This window comes from Chroicocephalus ridibundus, chromosome 10 (assembly GCF_963924245.1).
Source record: "Chroicocephalus ridibundus chromosome 10, bChrRid1.1, whole genome shotgun sequence".
Classification (NCBI taxonomy): domain Eukaryota; kingdom Metazoa; phylum Chordata; class Aves; order Charadriiformes; family Laridae; genus Chroicocephalus; species Chroicocephalus ridibundus.
Window position 1 is genome coordinate 18,686,632 of NC_086293.1, and position 18,395 is coordinate 18,705,026.

The following is an 18,395-nucleotide window of genomic DNA, read 5'->3' on the forward strand; positions in this document are numbered from 1 at the left end:
ATTCTGGGGGTGATCTCACACGCGGGCTGTAAAGCAACAAAAATCATAATGCCCCAGTACCCACAGAGCTAATGAAAAACTTTCAAACCCGAATACATGCATAGTGACAGCCATGAAAGCACCTAAATCATTTCTATCTCAGCTTTCTGCGTCCTCCTATCCACTCCCCATCTCTCGCCGTCACTGCGGTCGATGGCTGCCGAAAAGCCTTGTCTGATTCCTGCATCTGGTTCCTAACGTACAGGCCAGCAGCGCTGTGAAGGAGAAAACGCTGCTGCTCATGTAAGCTGTCCTGTGCGTTGGCAGGGCTGTGAGTTTCAGAACAGAGTGATGTATTTCAGCTCTTGTGAAATTTCTGAATAATCAGCTCATCAAAAAGTATCATGCCGAGTTCCCTTGTAGTCCTCTCCAACTTGCCACCTCTCCTGCCAATAGCTCTGTAGGGTGACCACAGCTTGGCATAGCCCATTAGCAGAGCTCTGCACAATCACTCATGAATAGAGCTGGCTGGAAAATACAGTTTTTCTTCCTGAAAAAAGAAAAAAAGATTTGGTAGGGCAGGGGGGCTGTTTGGCTTGGCATTTCAGGATGAAGGTTTTCTCCACTGCTCCCTCCAGCACCCTCTTCTGCTCCCCCCTGCACCCCACTCTTTTTCCGCCCAACCCCATTTTTTTAAGGAGTTGACTCCAAGAAAATAAAAAGCCCGCTTAAAGTGGCAGAGTCATTGGATTCTGTTCAATCTGCCGGTGACCTCCTTCCCACCCCCAGGGCCAGGAGCCTCTCTGAGGATGGGCACCAACCTGCTGGCACTTTTTCCAGGTGGGACTCCTGGGCAAGTCGTCCTTGGACCTGCACTTTTTATTGCCACTGCCCAGTTTCTTCTTTGGAGTTTCTTCAAGGTGTTCCCCTCCTCAAGCAGCTCAAAAACCTGCTCTTTAGGCATCTGGGAGCTGGGGTCCGTGTCTCTGTTCATAGGGAGATGTTGGGTGCTGGAAAGGCCTTGAGGTAAACCCAACTAGCGGTGCTGCGGAGACAAGGGTCCGAGCAGCAAGAGTCACTGGCCTGCCTTCAGCTGCTGCTCAGTCCTGGGTTACCTCCCGGCACGTCTCCCTGTGCTTTCCCCTGCCTTTTAGACACGCGTTTCTCAGTCACAGGCGATCGGTGCTTTGGCCGGAAAGAGCAGACTTCCTCGCTGTGTCCTCTAACGATGCTCGGAGCTGAAGCGCGGGAGGCAGGCCAGGCTGGTTGCAGACCCTCTCCTTAAGGCGGGTGGTAAATGACAAGTGCTGCTGAGGCAGGGGGTGCAAAAATCAATGGCGAGTGCATTAGGATTAAAGCTGCGGCATGAAAGCCCTATACGGCCAGGATTGCTATTTTTTTAGGCCTGTGACAGTCGCATTGAGTATGGCACTTGGTGTAACGTGGTCTTAGTACCTGTATCGCTTTGCAAACCCCTGTAAGCGCAGGCAGGACACATCGGCATCCATCAGTGCGGGGTGGCTCCAGCGCAGTTTTCGAGCGCTGCCTGTCCCCTCCTGGGCTCTGCCCACCACCGGGCAGCGGCTGCCGAGCGTTTGCTCTGTCCCTCTTTACTTTTGTCACCCCCTCTCTTTCTGCTCAGGCTTTTGTCGTTCCTTTTGTCACCATAGTGACAGGAAAAGAGTGATGATTGCTGGAGTAATTTCCCATATTAGCTAGCGCTGGCCTTTCAGCCTAAATCAGCGCTTCGTTTTCCCCGGGCTGGGGCTGAGCCTCAGCAGAGCGGCGGTAGAAAGTGATGGCACAGGGGCCTCGGCGCGTCGCGGTGCTGCCAGCGCTCCTCCGGGACAGCCTGGGCAGGGACAGGGCCTCCAGGTTCACCGCGTGTCCCACCTCTGCACGCCGGGGATGCACAGAGAAAAGGGGAAGAAAAATCCACTTTACAAAGGTTTTTCCCTGGGTGCATTTGCCGCAAGTCTCACGCTCTGTAAAACCAGGGATTTGTGCACTTCTGTTTTGCGGCACGGGCATGTCTGCAGGGTGCATAGACCCACGGTGCCCCATACAGCGAGTTGGCAAAGGCCCCACATGTACCCCCAGCCTGTGCCCCCCCGACTCTGCAGCCCCCGCCGCCCCCAGGGAGCCCGAACCAGGGCTGGGACCAAACCCGGGCTCACACTGGGGTAAGGGGGCAGCTCCTCTTGCCAAGGCTTCATCAGTCATTTAGTGCATCTCAGAGAGACACACAGGACACAGAAACGCAAATGCATACTTGAAAAATCAAGATCATTAAGTACGCAAATACGTTTAAATAACAAACAAGGTATTGAAAAGCAGAGAAAGGTCACAAAATGCGAAATGAAAGCTGCTCTTCTGTTCTCTGCTCCAGCAGCGCCGGTCCCTGCCACAGAGGAGGATATATTAAGAAGAGTCAACCTTCATTTCAAGCGCGCTGCCTTTTGTCCTCATATCACAACATTAACATTATCCCCACATAATTTTGTGTATTTAATTTTACAATAGGCTGTGCCAGCGAGCGCTGCCTGTAAATATTTGATCACCACCGTTCCTCTAGGATTATCTTATCAAGAGTAAAGATATTAAAATAGAAATCTTGTCATGTTACTGCCTTTATACTTCCAGCCTGAGAGTTGATTGACAGAAAATGAACTGCCTGAACTAGCTCTAAAGTGTCTTTTCACTGAGAGCTTTAATGCCAGAGGCTATGGAAAAAAAGGTAGCTAGTCATCGGAAACTAATGCCTTGCTGTAGTTACGGAGCCTTTGTACTCAAGATTAAAAAATATGAATCTACTAGGGGTATTTTTACAAGTGTAAAATGGTGTTGGTCTTTTTGTATCTTTTTGCCATCTCTAATGAGCCTTAAAAAGAGCCTTGCCTTTTCTTCCCACACTTGAATATTAGATGCAGCCTCACCGCAGCTCCCAGACACGGGCTGAAGTTTTGCAAGAGTAAGCTCTTGACTTATCTAACCTACAAAATTTCTTTTTGGTGATAAAACGGATTGGGAGACAGGACTGAATGTTCCTGCCTAGCTTGGAATATCAAGCCACTATAGACAAGTCAAGGTTTCTATTTATGGCCAGTTAAAGACACACCGGTAATGCCGTTTTAATGTTACAAAATTGCCCTGAAATTGTCATGTGTCTGAAGAGCATCATGCTGCAAATATACAGCCGGTCCCCGAGGGCTTACTCAGCCTGTGCTCCAGCGCAAATCAATGAGAGTTTTTGCTGGAGTAAGGACCCAAGCGCCAATTCGGGGAAGTACCGAAGCACAAGCAAACTTTAATCACAGGCTCGTGCTCCTTAGAAATCAATAAAGGCAGAAGCCGGCTGGGGCCAGGGGGTGGTTAGGGCTGTGGGTCCCGCATCCCTGCAGCGCCTGCGCCCGGGCGGGCGGAGGGCCAGCGGTTCCCGGCATCCAGAATAAATCTGGCTTTGTCCTGTCATGATGCTGGAGGGCAGGAGAGGGTGGTTAGTTCACTGATCTGTCCCATCGCAATGACAAACTGTAGCCACCGGCATTAAATCACCCGAGACCTTCAAGGCGGTAACAAAAGTGTTATTGCGGGATGACTGAGGTTGGAGTGGCCGGAGGAGACAGTGCAACCTGGAGCACTCTGCTTTAGCCAGATTGTTCCTCCCGTTTTTTCCCCTCCAACATGAACAATGACTGTACGAAATTAAAATAATTGGACACTAACAGCCCATTATTGGGCTGGCACGAAAGGGATTGACATGGGTGGCTCCCATTAACAGCGGCGGGTGGTCCCCTCCACGCTTCCCCTGGGCTCTGAATGCAGAAAAGCTTGTCCTAATATTTCACTTAAGGGAAAGGTCAAGAGCTGTGGGTTTGTTCAGTGTGCTCAATATATTCAATTAAAACATACTGGCGTGTTCATCAGCTGTTAACTGTTTTTGCAATAGTTGTAATTAAACAGATACTTACCTGTGAAAGGAAATCTTTCAAGACAAACTCTGACGTGGCTGAGGAGAGCGGGAACTTCCCAGGTCTCTGACACGGCTTTGCTTTGGGTCTCCCCATGAATTCCTCAACTGCGGGGCATTTTCCTTTCCCGGCAGCTGGAGCGAGGATGTCTTCATGTCCCACTGACGGCCACTGATTTCCGTGGAGGTAGGACAAGTCATCAGAAGGCGAGGGACTGGCCGGATCCAGCTCCCGCCTGGCCCTTCCCTGGGCACGCGGAGGGTGAGCCGAGCGCCAGCAGTGCCGGATGCTTGGCAGCGCTGGGGGAACAAAACCAGCCAGGCAATTTTCTCAACCAGGCAACTCACTTACAGAAATATCATTTACCAAGCTCCACTTAGAGCCTCAGGGATAAGAAATGGAGAATGAGAGAGAGTCGGCAGCTCAGGAGTTTTTAGCAAAAACTCAGAGGTTTTAGAGGGTTTAGCAGCTGGTGGCCTCCAATTCAATGGGTGGTAGAGTTAAAAGCCACGCACCCTGCTTTGAAAACTCCCTCTAAAGAGCCTGAAATGAAGAAAAACCCCAACAAGGCAGAGTAGTGCAAAGCAGAGTAAGGAACTGAAGGAAGTAAAAAGTAATTACCTGAGCCAACTGTTCTAATTATATACACACAGCAGACAAACGGTGATGGCAATTGTTGGTGCTCTTAAGATGGATAGCAGGGAAATGGAGATACAGTAGAAAATAACACATATTAAGGAATTAGTATTCATTATGCTGAGGAAGGGGGTGGGTATTTACATTAGTCAGAAATCAGGCATGCAGAGAGATGGGTGACAGGAAGGAGAAGCGTAGCGGAGACAACCCAGCGCGCAGTCGTGAGGGGTTTCCCCGGTAGCTGCGAGGAGCGGGGAGCTGAGCCAGGCGTGATGCCACCAGCTCCACGGCTTTTCCCCAGAGACCTTTCAGGGCTGAGCGGCACGTGCTTGTCCCAGGAGCGATGTACCCATCAGCCAGTTTAGTGGCCTGGGTGTACCTTCCCGCATGCTAAAATGCAGCATTTCCCCAGGAGGCTCTGGAGCACCGGCAGCACGTGCCCCACAAAGGGGGGGTTCCCTGCACAGGTAATGGTGGTGCAGTAATGGATAACCCCAGCATTGCTCGATTATATCACAGCTCTTTGCAGCTGATGGCATCCAACGTGCAGCTCCGGCTGCCTCCAGACACAGGGCTGGAGCAGGGCACAAGGAAGCCCAGCACCTCGGGGCACGGCCGCGGGACAGCAGGCCATGTGTGACAAGCTGAGTGTGCTCCCTCTTGCCATAGGGCTTTTGGGGGACAGTACGGTGCCCCCTACCATGCTGTGCCAGCTGGTTTCCATCTCCTGTGCGCTGACAGTCTTCCAGGTCCTTTCGCTTAATTGTCCTGAAGCTCCTTGTGAGTTTGTGCCATCCTCCTCACCAGGTACCATCAGCAAACACCCACGTTCCTCTGCTGAGAGCCTTAATGAAGACAGATAGCGATCAAAGAAAGCTTCATCCCAGTCCTTGAAAAACCTCTCCCTTCACCATTATGGGGCCCTATTAGCCAGTTCCCCACCCATTTCTGAGGCATTCAATTAATCTCCATCTTCTCCAGCATGGCTTAGAATGTTAGATAGAGCAGTAAGGCCGGGGATTCACTGAAATCCCACAGGAGGAGAACTGTTGGTTTTCCTTTATCTGCAAGATCAGGTAGGGATTTCAAGTTAATCTTGCTTGGTAAATCATGTTGCATTTTATCTCATTTGCCTTCATGTCTCTATAAATGGTCTTTCTCTCAGAAAAAGGTCACCAGACTCTGAGTATTGGACCCTGTTCCCTTGGCAAGCCCTTCTTAAATAGTTGCGCTACATTTGCCACACTCCACGTACACAGTGCCACCCTGAGCTGATGCACTTGTTAAGCACCCACCTGTGGGTCCATGGGCCAGATCCTTCAAAGCCGCGGGACAGAGACTGCCCACTTGCTGCTGTTGGGCACCCAAGCCCGCTCCTTAGGTGCCTAACAAACCCAACGAGTACGTAACTACCTAAAAAACATCCTGTCGCAAGTTCCCACTAAGCAATCGGGACCCATAAAACCCTGAATCGACCCGGGCTGTTGGATTTGGGGCTTCATTTCTGCACATCTTCCTTAACCTCCAGTTTTGCGTTCAGGCCCTTTGCCGTGCTGCCTTCAGCCCGTGCTCCAAATCTTCCTCCTCATGAAAAAGTCAGGCACTTCTCCCACTTTGAGGAAGAGGACGCACAACAGTACAGCTACCCATATACTCCTGCCCTGTGCTGCCAGCCAGCAGCCATCCGGGCTTCTCTCCTTGGTCTTTCTCTTGCCCTGTGGTTGTAGAAGTTGTGCATTGAATAGTCTCTCCTAAGTCTACCTAAGCATGCTTTTTGGCACGTCTCTCTTCATCCTTTCCCTTCCTGACCTGTTACACGCAGCTTTGTTGCCAGGTCTTCCTTCCTCGTGCCACTTTTAGGCGCTGCTAAATCTTGGTGTCTTTTCTAAGAAGACGTTTTTCATCCAATTCTGCCTCCAGCTCCTTCCTAAAAGATTTTTCCCCTCAAACTGAGAGGCATTTTCCAGATCTGAAGCAGGTGGCCTGTCCCCGCCTGCTCGCAGCGCGACGGTGCAGATGGCAGAGTTGTGCAGCTCCTTGGGTGATCAAGCGCTTTATAAATTCCAAGCCAGAGATGTACAAGAAAAAAATGGCAAAAAAAAAAAAAAAAAAAAAAAAAAAAGAGAAGTCTTTCCAGGGAGCACAAAATCAACACAACAACTATCCAACTGCATGCAGGGATAAATGTTGCACTGCCTTAAGTCTGCACAGATGTTTGTGCCCCAGCTAAACTGAGTTTTCCAGGTACAGCCCGCAGGCTCAGGCTCCTCCAGCAGCTCCTGTGAGCCCCCCCGAGCCCTGTAGCCAGAAGGGAAGGGAACGCTGAATCCCAAACCTCTCCTGCCATAAACCAGGCTGCAGATCAGGAGCAAACCATCAGTACATGTCTGTGCTATAAACACTAAACAGAGGGTTTCTAGTCAAACCCAGCAGCTGAGAAGAAAAGCCCTTTCCATCCCTCGGTCGCCTCTCCAAAGACCTCGCCGTCAGGGCTGGCCGCAGAGCGGGGCTCCGGCTCCCCGCCGTACCCAGCCGCTCGCTGCAGGGACTTTTTTGATTAGGTTGAGGCAACGATTGTAAAAGTAAAACATGAAAGGAAAATCGACGGTTGCAGGACAGCGAGCCCTGGGTGTGTGCAGCACACGTCATGTTTATCGGGTCTAAACACAGAGAGATGCCGGGAATGCTGAGGGCGGGGGGGGATAGAAATCCCATCCTTTCCCTATAGAGTGGCGTGGAGGGCCAAAGGCACAGCTGATCAGGCACAAGCTCAAACCAAGCTGCTACAGGCACTCGGTCGCACTTTGCTGGCCAGGAGGGCCACCAGCAGCGGCAGGGGACCTGCAGAGCCCACGGGCTGGGGGCTTCCCCCAGACCTTCTGGGCCAGGGATGCGGCCACTGCGGAGCAGAGCTCAGCCAGGCACCCGCGCCACAGCCCGCCCGGCGAAACACAGCGGTCACATAGGGATAGATACAGATATGTAGCTATAGACAGCGATATAGATAGAGAAAGCTTTCAGATATTTATATATAAAGGTCTTTATATATCTAAAAAAGAATATATTTTTTTTAATGTTTAAAATGTGTGTATATATGTCTATTTACATGCACTTATATACATATATGCTCATTGTATATGTATAAGTAAAGACCTTTTAAAAGACCTTTACACACATATTTACACATATATGTATATATACATATATAAGACCTTCCTAGATATACATATACACATATATACATTTACATATCTCAAGGTCTTTTCAGACTATATATATGGATGTGCGTGCATATATATATATGTATATTCATATGAATATGTATGTGTATACTACATAAAATGAATATCGTTAATAAATATACATATACCATATGTATTAAATTATATACGCATTATGATGCATATTTTTATAATATACTAACTATAATTCTATAATAATATATTATATTTTTATGCTATTCATTATATAAATTTATATTGTTATAATTTTCTTTCTATATTTTGAATATATGATTTTAAAGGTGTTTTAAGAGGTCTTTATATATAAGTATAATCAGTGCATATATATATATATGCACATATAAATACACATACATTTTTATGTATATCTGTTTGTGCATATGAATGAATGAATGAAAAAATAAATAAGTAAAAATACAGAAACAAGTTTACGGCGTCTCGATTGCAGCCCCTGGGTAGGCCTGAGGTACGGTGACGAGATCGCGCAAGTAATTTGGCAGCCTTGTAATGAAAAACTAAATTATTCTCCAACTGCTTGCATTTAAGCAGCCCTGTTTTAATAATACCAGCTTATTGCCTGGCAGATATAAATGTAAAAAGGTGTAGGTAATATCCTGTAACGATCCTAGACACTATAGCTAGCTATCTATATACGCGCCCACATGCAGGTATATATGTGTGTGTATATATAGACACATAGACATGTGTTTGTGTACACACACACACACACACGCACACGAGTGCGTTCGACACGTCTCTCTGGGACCATCAGCGGGAAAAGCTGCTCAGGTGGGGCTGTGTGAGGCTGGGCTGGCACAAATACTTAGGGCAGAAAATCAGCAATCCGTCACCAAAGATTACCTAAACTGTAGGAGAAGAGGAATGATGTTGCTCCCTGTAGCTCTGCAGCGTTTTATACGTGGAAATAGCGTGTGGGTATGTGTATTTGTAAACGAAGTCGGGTGGAACGGGCTAAAACTCCTGCACTATGTATCCAAGACACGTGCCATTGACTCACGAGAAGCCCCATCTCACCGGGAGCCGAGGAGCCAGCGCTGGGGTGCGCTGGGGGGCGAGAAGCGTGGCCGGGCTGCGTGGGGCATCCTCCTGCTCTGCCCTATGGGGCAGCCCTTGCCCCAGGAGAAACCCCCCACCGTGTGCAGGCACTCCTTGGCACATTTTACTTTTAAATCACCTGACTGCTGTTTTGGGGCTCGACAGGTGCCCTGACACCTTTCCTTTCCACCCAGAGCCATGCTGTCCGTCCGTCCAGCCCCAGTGCACCCCCGGCAGCCGGAGCCCCCGCTCACACACACACAGCCCCAGCCGGGAGGGAGATCTGTCACGCTGTGGCATTTCTCGCCTTCTCCAGCAAAGAGATCCTGCTGAAAGAAGTGAGGAAATAACATCAAAACCCCAGCCGGAGGCTGACAAGCAAACTGACATTTAACACAAAAAAAAAAAAAAAAACCCAAACCAAAACAAAAATAGGTGAGGTGGGAAGGAAAGCCTGGGTGGGAAGCTGTGTGTTAGGCTACAGTTGCAAAGCTTTAGGATGAGCCTTTCTGCCTTCCCAACATAAAAGCGCTTCCAGGCACATTCCTAAAATGCCAGGAAAAGTATTTTCCCTCTCTTCTCCATCTCCTTAGCAGCTCTCCCAGAACTGCCCACACCCAGAAGACCGGCAGTGTTGAGGCAAACCTTTCACTTCTTCAGCTCAGGCAGCAGCAGGAGGAGGGCAGGCAAGGGTTAAGCGACAGCTTATTTACGAGTGACAAGGGTGTGCAGAAGCCTGGAAGATTTTTTTTTTTTATTTTTTATTTTTTTTTTCTCCCCAGTTTTCATTGGGTGACAGACACTTTACAGGCAGTTCTGCTGTCCCTGGGAACGTCAGTGTGAAATGAAGAACCAGTGGCATTTACAGACTGAAGTTTCTCCTTGTACTCAATGACAGAATAAAGGGGAAAAAAGAAAGGAAAAAAAAAAAAAAAAGCCAAACCCACGCATGTTTTTAACCACCAGCGCCTCGGACCTGCTTTTATGCCATCTCTATCTCTGGCTGGTTAGGCTCACTGCGCTGCTGCAGCGGTTTGAGCTGCTGGTGGACAACGCTGCGTTCTGCTCCAAACTATTTCTCACTCACTTAATTATATCCTGCACTTCCAGTTTTACAGAGAACAGATGTGAAGGCTTACCTTGGGACAGATACATTACGTATACAGCATTAACTTCACACCCATACAGTCCCCGTTTTAATTACACGGCCAGTGGGGGACCCAGGATAGTTTGCTGGCAGAGCAGTTGGTTTCGTTAGCAATTCCCAAGACCTCGGCCGTCTGCAGGCATCCTCACCCGCGCAGGACGAGCTGCGCTGGAGATCCACCCCAGGGCAGTTAAGGGTGAGCCACGCACTTCCCAAAGTCCGGGCTGCAATCCACAAGATCATCAAAAGAGCAATTAAGGGTGCAAGCTCCGGCCCGAGATTCACCTTAAACACAAGTATTTTTGGAGAAAAGCCTTAACGTGATGTGAAATGCGAGGCCAAAGGATATTGAAAGACAACTTGCACACACGGCGTTGTAGTAGTTTGTCTGATCTCTGACCCCTGTCAGGGAAACATCAGTATGACAGGTCCCCACAGGCTGCCGCGCTCTGCTGATAAAAGCCTTTTAGCAGCGCTCCGCGAAGGGGGTTGATCACAGCCTCTCGCTGGGTTTAATAGCTGGCGAGGCACGAGCTAGCATTTGGTTTTGTCACTCCGTTTGACACATCTCCTCTTTGAACTGACATAAACAATGCCCTTATGTTTTGTTAGCTTCACAGGGACCCCCCCCAAAATTCCTCAGATTTTAAACAGATCCAAAATTGGACTAAAATTTTGCTTGGGCTACCAAAAAGCAGGGAAAACAGCTTTAGAAGAGAAGTATTTTCTCCATCAAGCCCCCTGCATCAAAGGCAGGCAAGGAGACCGTTTCCGCATTTGTTCCTTCCCAAGATGAACAGAAATAAGGGCCGTTTTCCTGCTTTCCCCTTCACATCTTTTCCAGGTGGCCAGTGGCTCCGCTCTCCCCACAGCCACCCGTCATTAGCCGGGCGGCCCTTCTCCCCGCACAGGAGGGAAATCATCAATATACATATGTCAGGTGAAATTAAAATTGTCCCTATGAGTTATTCTACGACACAAGCTAGCACCGGCTATATTAAATCCTATTAATTAATATTTAATTAATCCTTTTCCTTGCCTATAAACACGAAGTGCTACTGCGGAGCACAGAGGCAATTATTATCTGGGGTGCTTCGAGATATTATAACTTTCAGAGTTACAAAAGCTGCATATTTGTTAGAAACAGCATGACAAATCTGTCGCTGTTAGAGCCGCTCTACCAAGACTAGAAAAATCCTGAATAAACTGCAATAGGTCAACAATTTGCCAGAAATATCAGCTGAATCAGGAGCCTGAGGTTTCATTTCACTGGAACATTACTTATTATGTGCGCAAAGAGCCCTACCTCAGCAGAACACTGCGCATTACTTACCGGAGGGCCAGCAAGGCATGGCTCATGTTTCACTAACTTCCACTCATTCCAGCTTTATTCTTTGATTAGTTATTTCTCACCTACTTTGTGAACTGGTGAGGAAGGACACACAGTGGGACAGGCAAACTCTGCCTCTTGTAGCCCAGAAGACCCGTGCAACGGCAGCTGATGAAGTACGGCAGCGGGCGAAGCTCAGCAGGAGCGGCCAATCTTCTGCAAACATGGTGCTCACGACTCGTCACTTACTTGGAAATGACGCAGAAAGCGCGAGGGCACTTTTCTGTTTATTTCTTCTTGTTAGGAAAATGCTCTTCCAGCCAGCCGTGCTCTGGGGGGGCTGCACAGCAGTGATGTCCTTGCTGCGTGCTACCGCCATAGCTGGCATGGACAAGGGGGATACAAGGGGTTGGGTGGTCAGGGGTGGTGAGCATCCAGGGCTGCCTTATTCCTGCAGGATCCAGCGCCGTTTGGCCCACATGTGGTCCACATGGACCCACAAATGGGTCAATCAGGCTGGTGAATAACAACTCGCCCACCAGCTACCCACCAGCTGCTCACCATGTCTGTGCCTCTTGAAGATGCAGCAATGCTTTTTGTCTCCATCCCTACCTGGGTGACAGCTGATGACATTTATTCAGGGGGTGACTTTCTCAGTGGCCTCAGGAGACCTGGGAGGTGAAGCTCCCGAACAAGAGCCTTGGTGGCCTTTTGAAAAATTCAGCTCTTTGTTTCCCAGCTGAAAGTAGATGAGAAAGAAGAACTAAAAATAAAAAAAATAAAAAAAATACCCGTTTACTGAAGTTGTTACGCAGTGAGTCATTGGCTGCCTGACGGGAGATGGGCCAGAGTCTCTCTCTGCGCCGCAGTGATTTGACTAATTACTTCTATCTGCTCCAGCAGAAGAGCAGCCTCCTCCAGCCTTTCTGCTGTCTGGGCCCTGTCTGTCAGCCGCAGAGAAGTGGGTAGTGATGGGAAACAACGTCCTTCTGGCTTGGGCGGTGGCATTTCGCCGGTTCCGTTCCCCTGCTGGGTGGCAGGTCCCAAAAGGAAGAGCTCCCACTCACTGAGAAGCCGAAGCCTGAAAAACCGGGGCTGGGTAGGCTGGATGTTTCAGGGCTGGCATGCGGGCATTGGCATCTTCTCAGCGTGTTGCGGTTGCCCATTTTGCAGGAGCCCGTGCCTCCGTACGCCTCTTGGCTGCGCAACTGCTGGGGTGACGGTGCTGTGGGGACAAGGAGGCTGCACGGCACAGCCCGACGCGGCGCTCGCAGCGATTAAAGCCTCCCTGGGAATTAAGCACGGTGCAGACGGCTAGTTAGACTCAGCCGTCAGGCTTCAAGGGAAACAGTATTGAGTTTTAAGGTGGTATTTTCTTTCGGCTCGAAGCTGATGAGCTCTCCTCGAGGATTTGGGGTCTGAACTGCCACAGATCTCACTGGAAAACGTCGCCCATGGTGGGTGGGCAGAGGGCGAGGACGGGGTGCAGGCGCGAGGGGCGGCTTCCAGCACTTGCAGAATGCTGCTGTCTCCTCTGAGCTGCTAAACAGGGCCCAGGACTTCCACAATTGTTAATGAGAGGCGAACGTTAATAAAGTAAATTAGAAGAAAAAGTCGGCTGCGTACGCAAGCTGATTACATTTTTACACTTGTTTAAAATCACAACTGTGATTTTTAATTATAGTGGATCAAAGAAAATAACCGCATTAATCCAGTGTAATCACGTGCGAGCTGATTTGATAACAACATCGTATTTAATTGGCAGTAAGCTCAGGCAACGTTAAATACAAATGAAAAGCACTGACACATTGTGAAGACTAATTAATATGACAGACTGGTAGCAAATGCATTGTTTATTACTACTAATTTCCAGTAGCTGGTTCAACACCATTTTCTTACCATGATCCCCAGTGCTGCGTCCATCAATGCATGATATTTAAAAGGAAAATTAAACATGATTTATTTTAAGGAGGAACAAAGGAGTTCAAAGATAATTAAATTATGCATTTCAAATACCAAGCTGCAGATAAAGAGCTTTAAAATACAGGATTTTTTCTCTTTCCAACTGTAAGTCCCCTTGATATGTGCACATAATTCACATTAATGTGCCACATCAGTGACAGAAGACGCTTTTTTCCCTGCACATTTTAATGCAGTTAACAAATGGTGATTTTTTCAGGGGCTGACACAACTCTTCAGTGAAGTAAACAGAGAGATTACCCTCAGGACCCTGCCAAAGCCCAGCAAGTCACTGGAAGAATTTCCCTTGGCTCCAGTGGGCTCTCAATCATATTCTAAGCTTTTCAGATCAGGGTCTGTTATCTTTTCCTTTTTTTTTTTTTTTTCATCCTCAGAAAGTACCTGGCAGAAATGAAGACCATTCATTCAGATAAAGTCTTTTAAATACAGTGTCCTGAAAGTTTGCTAAAGCTTTCCAGAGAGTCGCGCGCATTAGAATTCTCCTACCCGACTGCACCACCTTCCTCAGTTGGTTATGGGCTGTAACGGCACATATTTGTCACACCTTGTTACAGCCTTGGTCAATAGAATAATGGAATAATCAATCACCTATATTTTAGTGTGAGACATAATAAATACAGTGCATAATAGTCAATCAGGTCTTCACCAAGGAAAAGTTGAACAATCACAGTGGTTGTCAATGGTAAACTGCCTATGATAAGTATGCAAACATTGACCCCAAGTGTTACACTGAGAACATGGAAATTAAAATCATCTATCTTACTTGATTCAAAGCCTCCCAGATAACAAGGATGGTATTTAAGGAAAACCTCGGCTGGACTCAGATTGCTTCTTTCTGTTAGATTAAAATTAAATTAAGTCAAAATTTAGAAAATACTGGTTTAATTAAAGATACTTCGCTAGCTCATAAATTATACATTCTCCATCCTGTTGCGGAGTGTAAGTTTGATATGAGGTGTCAGAGCTGCAGAGGATTCCTAAAGGTTAGTTCACACTTATGTGCCGTATGAAGCAGATTCTGGAAACGAATGACTAATTATTGAAGTTCCCAAATTGCTATCCCAGTCTGCTTAGCAAATGCAGTCTCCCTGATTTCAGCACAGGCAGTGTTTTCTTCAGCAGCTTAGTCCAAATATGCAAAATAAGACGGCCAAAGGAGACCTTGGCCAAGAGCAGCCATTGGCATGGAATCAAGCATGAAACTATTAATAGATAATCATCCAGAAACTAATTATGAAATGTAAAAAGTCCAGCTATTTCACACAGACCACTGCAAGGAAGAGCGTTTCGGTTTCATTAGCACAGCAGCAGCAGGAGAATCCTTGCAAAGTAGTTTTCTCCACTTCCTAATGCTCTTACCAACGTACATCTGTTAGCTAAAGCCACAATCATTTAAATTAGAAGGGGCTAAAAATATATTTAACAGCGAAAACGATAACTGACTGAAACATCCTGTAGATACAACTAAGGAGAAAAAAAAAGCAAAATACGAAAGATTTTGAAAACCATGCCCTCCTGGAAATATGCTGTAGTCCAGTGCATGTTACTGGGCTCCTCTCTAGGAAAACAGGCCAAAATGAGATGGCCGGTGATATAAAGCAGGCCAGGCTGGAAGACTTGGGGACTTCTTTTGAACTCAAAACTTCTGCTTAAAATGCACTTGGTCCAAAAACTAAATTTAGTGAATTTTGGCATACTCAGATTTAGGCTTGAGGCAAAGAGCTTTCTCTGAACCCTCCACCCTTCCATCCCTTTGGCAGCAACAGTGACGACCCTCCTGGTGACATCTCCACACCAGCGGTGGGTTTGTCCCAGCACACGTGGCCATGGCAGTCATTCCCCTTCCTAACTGCAAGGTCCTGTTACAGAAAGCAGCCTTGGGTGGGATTTAAGCATGCCTTTAATGTAAAGCTTGTGCTCTTATCACCCTGACTTTGCCCTCCCCACATCCACAGTGGCGGGCAGAGGGGAGCCACCACACCCAGCATCAGCACTTACACGGATGTCTGCTGAGTCGGCTGCCGTGCGGTCAAAGCAGCCATTACAGACCAAAAGGAGCCTGACAAATGCCACCTTTGAGAGCGGAGCGACGCTGGGTAACACAGATGCTCATCATCAGCTTGCTACCAGTAGTGGCAGTGGTTTCAATCCAGGTGCCTCCAACGTAGGCTTGGCAAATGCTTGGCACCGAGGCAGTGGGCAAGAGATGCTGAGGGAGACTGCTGAAGATGAAAACAGGAGAGAGGTAAACTCCCTGCTCCGGGGAATCTGGAGAACTACGGACGTTATCGATTCGCAGCACCGCTGACAGGCTCCCTTGCTGCTAGGCAGGGCTGGCACTCAGTAAGGTGCGATCCTCCCTCCAAGGAGCGCCTGAGATTGCCTGAACCGGTGCTGAAGACACACATCAGTGCATCCCGACATGGCTAGAAAAGCTCCTTATGAATTGACCCAGCCATTAGCAGGGTGCTGAGGGGCAGAGCAGGGGGCAAAGCCCTCTGGCACGGCTCTCGGCTGCATCCTACCACATTTTGGAAAGCTTTGCAGAACCTCAGAAACCCCGCTGAGACGGTTTAGAAAGCCGGAGCTGATTATTCAGATAAACCACGACGCGATAAGCTCTGATATCATCAGAAAGGGTGGTAGGCACTGTCACAGGAGGGAGAGAGAGATGGGAAGGATGTGAACTCTATTTAAGCGGTCCCGTGGTAAAACAGCTTGCAGCCAGCGCACAACTTACTGTCAGCTCTCTTTGAGCGGCTCCTTTGATTGCGCCGCTCTGTGAAGGAGCACTTGTCACTTTTTATCGAAGGAGCGGGGAAGAAAGCGAGGCAGCCTGTTGCCAGGAGAAAAGATGCCACTCACTTTAAGTTAAAATATAGACAGCTGCAATGCCCTGGCTGCCGGTGATCGAGGACTAGCAGAAGTGCGAAGGAAGTATCAATGCAGGGCAAGAAAAAGAAAACAGCAAGAGACTGGAGCGAGGGCAGAGCGGGGAGGGATGGGGCCCCAGACTCCCTGCTTGCAGCTGGTAGTGCCTGAAACGCCTGAGCGTGCCGGAGGAGAAAATGGCAGCGATGTGCCCTTCGAAACCCGTCAGGCTGAGTCGGGATGCGGCTTCCACAGCTCTTGTACCCAAACAGCCGTGGGACACCTGGGCTGGGATAAGAGCCTGGTGACCCAATGCGGAGGAGCATTTTAAGTCCTCTTATAACAAAAGGGCAAAGGGTTGTTTGGTGCTGCCTTGCTGCGGGCTGGTTACCCCTTACAGCAAGTTATCCGCAGCACACGATGAGCTCTAACCGAAAGAGAGAAAAGCCATAGCATAGCACAGCCTGTCCCGCAGCCTCGGCCTTCCCGCGTCCTCGAGCTCCGAGTCGTTCAGTGACATCCACCTTGGGGAGCTGGAAATCCCTCGCTCCAGAGCAAGCGTATGAAAGCACCGTGGTTGTGTCTCTGTAACCCAGCTAGCAGAGGAAAACAACCTGGGGAAGGGACGAAAGCTCAAGTAGTGCAAGTGCCCCTTCCCTCCCCCATCGTTTGTCAGGATCCTGCTCGTTCAAGATAATAATCAGCAAACAGAAAACCGCAGAGAAAGCCCAGTTTCCCCTCAGCCGCTGGTGCTTCTGCTAAGAGTTACTTTGGCATATCAAAAGGCACCAGAGATGACAGCAGTAACTGAAAAGATGGAGGGAATGACTCTGCAGACATAGTGGAGACGAAAATGCAAGGCAATATTGCAGTATCCTGATTACACGAGGCAAAGCGTTTCCCACTGGTGCTGGGAAAGCTGATATTTAACAGCTGGATCCTGCAGCCTAACCAATTTACTTCTATGGTTTTGTTGCTTATAGCAAAGCAGAACATATTTATAGCTATTGTTTTCCTAAATTCAGTTTAATCCTCGCCCGATTTGCCTACAAAACCTCTGTAATTTCTGGCAAGACTCTTTGGAAGTGCCTCCCCATGCACACTTCGCAAAGTATATTGCATTTCCCAGTCCCAGTGCGCACCTGCAGGGGCAGTGAGGCGCCAATATCTTGTCCCAGTTACCAGATTCTGAGGATCCTATCCCTTTGCGCAAGCGTAGGAATCACAAATGGTGCATCTGTCCTGAACTGATGATGGATAAAGTCACTAAAATCACTTATCCACACACTGTAGTGGCAATAGAGAACGATTAACTTTGCGTGCTGCAGAGGGTGGATAAGTGGAAATCTGATTTTTCAGTTGGTTCTAGTTGTCATCAGGCTGCTGGATTTCCTAATGCATGTTGCATATGCTCGTGCCGTATTTTTCCTTTAATATGAGCACAGGGGCTCACTCACAGATCACACAGTTCTGCTGCTAGCACCGCTCTGTGTCTCATGGCAGCACACAGCCATCCATCCCGGCAGTGGAGAGCAATCACGCTAAGAAATTACACATACATTTGGCAACAGGCAATACCAATGTCACCTTCTAAACAGGCAACCAAGGGATGCAGGAGTAAACAGAGGAACAGCCATTCCCCTGGAAGCAGAGGAAGGACTCCAAGTCCTGCAATACTGAGTTATCATCTGGACCCGGCTGCATTTCCCTGAGACCCACTTCTCTTCATCTCAGCCTGTAGCGGATAGGTGACATATGGATGTCTTCATGCTCCTGGCCATCTTGCCAGAGGTCACAGTCCTTTTCTTTTCCCCTGGTAAGTTGGGGGTGGTTCCTGGAAGCATCGTGGACTCTTCCCATCCCATCTGCCTTTTGAGCTCACTAGCTCTCCGCTGTGCACTGACTTTGCACGGAAGGACTTCAGGAGCAACGCTGCCAGGTGCAAAACCACAGGATATTTTCCTACAGTAACACCCCTGTTGCTGCACAGGGCTACGTCGTGCTACGGATGCTAAACCCCCACCAGCACGGAGCTGCCTGGATGCGGCTCTCAGCACTGAGTGCCGAGGGGCGCAGGGGACCCTCAGGCATCCCGGGGGTGAACGGGCCAAGGCAACTCCAGATGTGGCAAACGCAGCATGGGAGCGGTGCCACGGTCTGCGGGGACATGCCACACAGAGCCC